Raw genomic sequence first — 6,607 nt, 5'->3', positions numbered from 1 at the left:
GCTGTGCATTGCGTCTGGCTGGCTCCCAGGGTGACAAGGGCCCCGAGGGCCACACACAGGCAAGATGTCAAGGCCACCTCTGCACGGAGGAGGCAGAACTGGCCCTGCGTGGCGCAGTCCTGAGGCCAGACGGGGCTCAAGGTCCCTCGGTGTTTCAATAAGAAGGTGCGTGCATAAATATTTTAAAGAGGTTGACTGCCATTTGCCCCTCAGCCTTGTCACAGGAGCCCTGGGGCCACCTCACCACTGCCAGCCAGGCTGGGGCAGTGCAGCTGGCATCTGCTCTCCGCCTCCTCACCTGGCACCCCACAGGGGGCACTGGGGGACTCGAGCCTCGGAGGGTGGTGAGTGGAGCCCTCCTGGGACCCCCAGACCTCTTGCAGGGCTCCGCTTCCCATCTGGGCCGCGTTGTGTGACCCACTCAGACCCAGTTGGCCTGTAAGAAGCGCTGCACGGGCTGGTTTGACGTTTTTGTTAGAGTCACTCTGCTGGATCCTTTGGCAACATGTCACTTCTGTCCAGGTTGTGCACTTTCATTAGTTCCTTTTCACGGGCTGAGCCTCCCGAGAAGCTGTGAGGTGCACGGGGCTGGGGCAGCGACCCCCTGGGGTCATATTATACCCCTCTCTTCCCATCCAGTCATCCGGCTCAGCCCGGGCAGGCAGGGCCGTGGGCAGGGAGCCGGCCGATGCGTCTCCACCTGCCCCTGCCGGCCTGGGAATGTTCCCAGCCTTGCAGGCTCGTCTTTGCTCCACTTGCAAGCCCCATGGGGTGAAGGAAGTTGCCTCGGAGCCACTGTCAGGGGCAGGAGGCGTGGGTTTGCAAATTGGGTAACTAGTTAAGTGTGTGTGATTTTTTTAAATGAGAAATTTAATAATAGCCTGATTGGGGTGATTCCGGTCTGGCTGCAAGTATGGCATTTTGTGCCACTGAAGAGCAGTGAGAGAATGATGGGGCGGAATCCGAAGAGCAGCTTCTCTCGCGATCGGCGTCCCCGGACGGGGGACGGGGCAGGGCTCTCGTTTTGGTTCCCTCCTGCTCAGGCCCTTGCGTGGAAGCCTTGCAGAGGTGTTCCCCTACTTGGTTATCGGAAATATTCTGTGAGCTACTAGCCAGATAGAACTGCATCAGGGCTGTGCTTCTAGGCACCTAGAAGGAAAAACAGGCCCCTGGTAGACCAGGATGAATGAATGAGTTCGTTGTAAAAGAGCAAACAGCCCTTCCTGGGTTCCCTGGGCAACGCGTGCACTTCATAGCTAGACGAGGAGAGGAGGATTATGGGAGGATTATGGGATTATATGAGGAGGATTATGGCCTGATAAGCCAGGCCCCAAAGCCAGCCTCCAGCCTTCTCCCTCGCCTCATTTTTGCCCTGCAGTTTTTTCTCGCCCCTGCCACCAGCTCTGACCCTACCCAGGCAGGGCCATTCAGACCTGCCTGGGCGGTCTGAGGAAGGCCCGTGGCCCCGTTTGGGCCGGCTGTATCGGGATTCTGTGTCTGTCTGTCTGACGTTTCCCCACCTGATGTCAATCACCGAGTGAGGAGAGATCTATTCGTGTCTCACCTGGGAGGGCTCAACGCAGTCCTGTCCCCGGCATTGCCTGTCCCCCGGCGCGGGACTTCCACTGCTCCGTGGGGAGTGCCGGAGTGAAGACCTCTTTCCGCTGAGTCCTGAGCTGATGCCGTTGCACCCTGGTGGCTGGAGGGGTCGTCACAGGATTCTGATCACCTTCAAGGGCTCCCGTTGTCCTGTTCCCATGGGCTTGAGTCCCGCTTGCAGGAGGGAAACAGGAGTGCAAGGCCTGGAAGAATTCTCTGTCATTCACAGTCCGTTGCAGGCTGTCTTCGTGTGCCTTTCCAGTGTGTGTGGAAGTGTGAGGGCCGCTGGGCACTCTCGCAGCGCGTGTGGGAGACGTGACCCCAAGCCGCTGTTGCTTGGTGCACCTGTTAGTGAAACCCTGTCTGCCAGGAAACCGAATTCTTCCTACTCTCCTTGGTGCCACAAGCAGCCCTGATTTCCCAGTTACCATGTGAACTAACCTTTAAAAGCAATAGAAGAAAATGAATAAAATCTATTAGCTATCTTACCGTCTGAGCCAGAACTGGACCGGTGTGGGAAATTTCCAGCGTGTATGACAATTTCAGCCGTGGGGCAAAATTATTTTTCTGTCTCTTCCTTTCCTGCAGAAATGATTCAAAAACTCACTGTTATTTTACAATTTGTACAAAATATTGTTACTAAAAATTATTTGAGGTGTTACTGTAAAATGATTCAGAAGACCGTGGCAATAAAACTGCATCAACTTATAGACTATTAAAGTGCTCTCCCAACAGGGCGGTGTCTGCCGGGCCTTCTTTTGTGTAGTGTGCAGAGGAGGAGGACGGTGCTTTTTGTTCACTGGATTGGGTCCCCCTTTTTGAGCTCTGGATTCTTAAAGGAACACAGGGGTGTCAGAACTGGGACGGGGCTGAGACTGTACTGTCTAGTCATGCACCTCATAACCGTGTTTTCAATCAGGGGAGGATCGCTTATGCAGACATGGTCCCATAAGATGGTGATGGAGCTGAAAAATCTATCACCTAGTGACGCAGCCCTTGACGTCACAGTGCAATGTATCAGTTGTGTTCGTGGTGCTGCTGCGGGTAAACAGATCTGCCCCGCCCGCTGTATAACAACTTTAGCACGGACAATTGTGTACAGCGCCTTGTACTTGGTTGTGATGGCAAACGACTCTCACAGGTTATGCAGTTTCTGTACAATGCTTTTTACTGCCTTTCTAGAGTTTATTCTTTTCTACCTTAAAAGAGTTTGCTATCAAACAGTATGCTGTGTTACATGGCAGCAGCCTCACGCATCTCGTGTTTACTGTGTCTCTTGAGTGCATTTAATCTCGTGTTTTGTGCAGTAACATGCTGCACCGGCCTGTAGCCTGGAATCCATAGGCTGCACCATGTAGCTCAGGGGTTTCGCAGGCTAGACCACCTGGGTTCGTGCAGCTGTGCTCTGGTGTTCGCTCCACCTCCACGACGAAATCACTTAATGCATTTTGTCAGAATGTATCCTCATCGGTAAGTGGCGTGTGACTAGACATACAAGCCAGTAATGTCACGTGCCATGGTTTCAGGGGGTCCTCCTAGGTCAGAGACCGTGGACAGTGGGGTGCTCATAGCAATGGAAGGAGCCTTTCACTGTATCAGCGTTCGCACCAGTTCCCTGAGCCCTGGGTCCTGTAACTACAAGAGGAAACCCCAGCCCCGGGGTCCTCAGTCTTTTATAAAGCCTGGCTTTTGCCCCACCCAGAGACACTATCTTGACCATCCAAGGTGGTTCACTACACCGAGGTCCTTGAAAAGACAGTATGGAACTCAGGCCGTCAGCGCCTAGTTCACAAGCTGCGTAGGAATGTGAGACCCTTGCGGAATCATCTTCTAAGAATCGGCAGTTTCCTCAGCTGGATCCTTATTCTTGAGACCCTTTAAGGTCGTGCTGCTGTGGTGGTGGTTTTGGCTCCTTCCCTTTTGTGTATGGGTTTGTTTCACTTATTTATTTTTGCAGTGAGTCTGTGACCAAAGCGTCCCAGAGGCGAGTTCCCCTCTAGACTGGAGGCAGGCACCCTCAGGGGGGTGGACTGGCAGAGAGAACGGGCTGAGGGTGGGGTTAGAGTCCTTGGGGAGGGGGAGGGGGCCCAGGTACTTCTCTGTCACTGCTCCAGGGACGAGGCTTCCGTTTGGTGCTCGTGGCTGCCCCGTCTGCTGTGCCAAGGACACGGGAAATCTGAGACGAGGGCGCTGATTGTAGTAGCATCTTACTAGGAACTCAACCAGCTCCTTGAACAATTAGAGAGCAGTTATTCTGACTTTATGAGCTTGGTCTGCTGTTCTCCTGTGACCCTGATGCTACGAGGGATGAAAATAGAGTCAGGGAACGGATAGTCTGGGCCGAGGTGTGCTGGCAAGCCCGCTCTGGGGTGAGGTGAGGGTGGGTGGGGATTAAGCCCGATTTGAGATGTTTGCTCGTTTCTATGATGTGAATCCTCCCTACTCCCAGGACGGCCAATTGTAGGCTATCAGCATGACACCCCTGAACTTGGAGTTGGGAGGAGGTGGCGTAGTCATGACCAAAGAGTAGCTGGCTCAGGTCTCTGGGCTACTTGGATCTGAGGCAGTGGGGGGAACCTGGTCTGGTTTTAAGTCCCACGGTTCAAGCAGTACCAACAGTAACAGCTGGCACGGACTGTGTGCTCACCGTGTAGCAGGTGTTGTTCCAAGGACCGTGTTCTTTATGATCCCTCATTTTATGGACAATGAGACACAGAAACGTGAATGAACCCACAAGCAGTGAGCACCCGGTGGGCCGAGCTGAGGTTTCGTCCCAGGCAATGTCACGCCAGGGCAGCTGTCTGATCACTCCACCTGCTGGGGGCGTACCTCATCCTTCCGGGTATTTGTTCACGAAGCTACTTAGCTGGAACTGGGAGTGGGATGAGGGGCTTATCCCCGTCTCTGTGGGAGTCTCCACTGGTTTCCTGTTGCTTCTGTAGCAAATAAACACATTTAGTGCTTACGACAACTCCACTTCACCCTGCAGTTCTGGAGAGAGTGGCCGCAGAGGGTCAAGGTCAGCACAGCCGCATTCCCTCTGGCAGCTCCAGGAGAGAATCCATTCTTGCCCTTTTCAGCTCCCGGAGGCTGCCCACATGAACTGGCCCTGGTCCTGTCACTGTGACCTCTTCGGTCTTCACACCTCTAGCCCTCCTGCTTTCTTCCCAGGACTCGTGGGATTACATCGAGCACACCCAGATGGTCTAGGAGATGCCCTCATCTCAGGACCCTTAACTTAGTCACACCCATCAAGTCTCTTTTACCTTGTCGGCGAAGATCTTGACAGATTCTAGGGATTAGAACGTAGACATCTTGCAGGGGGCAGGGGGCATTATTTAGCTAAAGTGTTCCACAAATTTTTTTTTTGGTGGAAATGAAAGTCTATCCCAGGGATATTAGGTGCATTTTCCTCAAGCCTTGCTAAAAGTAGGGTTTGCATTTTCCTTGGATAGAAAACAAGTGAATAAAAAGTGAGAAAAAGAAGCCTGAGGTCTGATCCAAAAGGTGGTCCCAGGTGTGTGACAGCTTTAGGCGTGCCACACTTCCAGGGAAAGCCCTGGTTACGTGGATGCCCCAGGTGTGTAAAGCTGCACAAGGCCCTCCCACCAACTGATCAGTAGACGGACCCTGCATTCCCTGTGGGACCCAGCCCACAGCAGGCCTGTGATGGAGGGGAGGGGAGGGGACCTGCCCAATTCGGAGGCTTGGCAGGAGGTCAGACCCAATGACAGACTGAATGGGTCAAAAGTAGATACATGGGAGCCACGTTTGGGAGCCACACTCTCCTGTAGCAGATGGACACCGAAGGGGGCTGCAGAGACCGCCTGGATGATGCCACCACACTTCACTGGCAGCTTGGACTGTTGTCATGGAAAGCCTGTCGGCAGATTTCATTAAAGAACTGTATTTACATGGGCAACATAATTTCACTATAGGAAAAACTTGGCTAAAGATGTCAATTTCTCTCACCGATCCCTGGCCGGTTTCTTATCCTGAACGCTGCTTTCCTAACAATCCAATTTCGGCTTGCTTGGCACCTAAAAATGCCCAGGAGGAATGCCTGTTCCTGTGTGAATTAGTTTCCACTTTTCAGTCTCCCTGAATGCTCACAAAGGCCGTGGGTTGTACCACACAGTTGGCAAAGGAAGGTTAACCTTTGTGTCTCTTAGTTTTGTGGTGACAGAACTTCTCCGTGGTGATGTGTGCAGAGAAGCCCACGCAGGTGCCCTCTGCCCAGCAGAGGCTGTTCAGCTGGAAGCATTCTTTTCTTAAAGCCTCACCGGATAGGCTGCCCATTTTATTAAAGGAGAGGAAACGTCCCAGAGCCCAGAGCTGGTGAGTAGGAGCATCATCAGGACTAGAGATGAGGTCTTCTGATTGCTAATTGGCAAGGGGGACGAGGTGAAGTGCACATGTGATCACCCTTCGTGCCCAGACAGGGAATGGCCCCGGGTCCACGCATGTGGTCACCCTCCGGCGAATAGTAAGCCCATGGGCAGAAGAGCCTTGGGGTCAAGAGCACAGATTCAAGGCCTAACTCAGGCTCCACTACCTAATTGCTCAATGACTTCATGCAAATTTAGTTCCCTGATATTTCAAAATGGGGCCAGCAGAACTTCCCTCAGGGAATTGGGTTAGGATGGAATAAGCCCAAGTAAAAAGCTTAGAGCTCTTAATTGCTCAATAAGAGTGACAGGCTTTAAGACTTCAATGATTTCTGCATTGGGATGGCCAACAAAATAAATTACAAGTGAACTAACAGTAAGTGGAAAAAAATAACACAAACACTAAACAGTATGAAAAGAGCACATGTGCACAGAAGACACTATAAAGGAGAATAGTGGTACACTGGAACACACGAAAGTGAAAATTACTGTAGATGCAAAATATTATAAGGAAGCAGTACAATGTACAGATTGCAATGGGTATGATAGCCAAAGAGTTCAAACCCTTTATATATTAAAAAGTCCAACAAATCTGCAAGAAAACACTGAATGCATGTATC

This window comes from Phyllostomus discolor, chromosome 7 (assembly GCF_004126475.2).
Source record: "Phyllostomus discolor isolate MPI-MPIP mPhyDis1 chromosome 7, mPhyDis1.pri.v3, whole genome shotgun sequence".
Lineage (NCBI taxonomy): Eukaryota > Metazoa > Chordata > Mammalia > Chiroptera > Phyllostomidae > Phyllostomus > Phyllostomus discolor.
The sequence above is the reverse complement of the archived record's forward strand: the minus strand, read 5'-3'. Positions refer to the sequence as shown.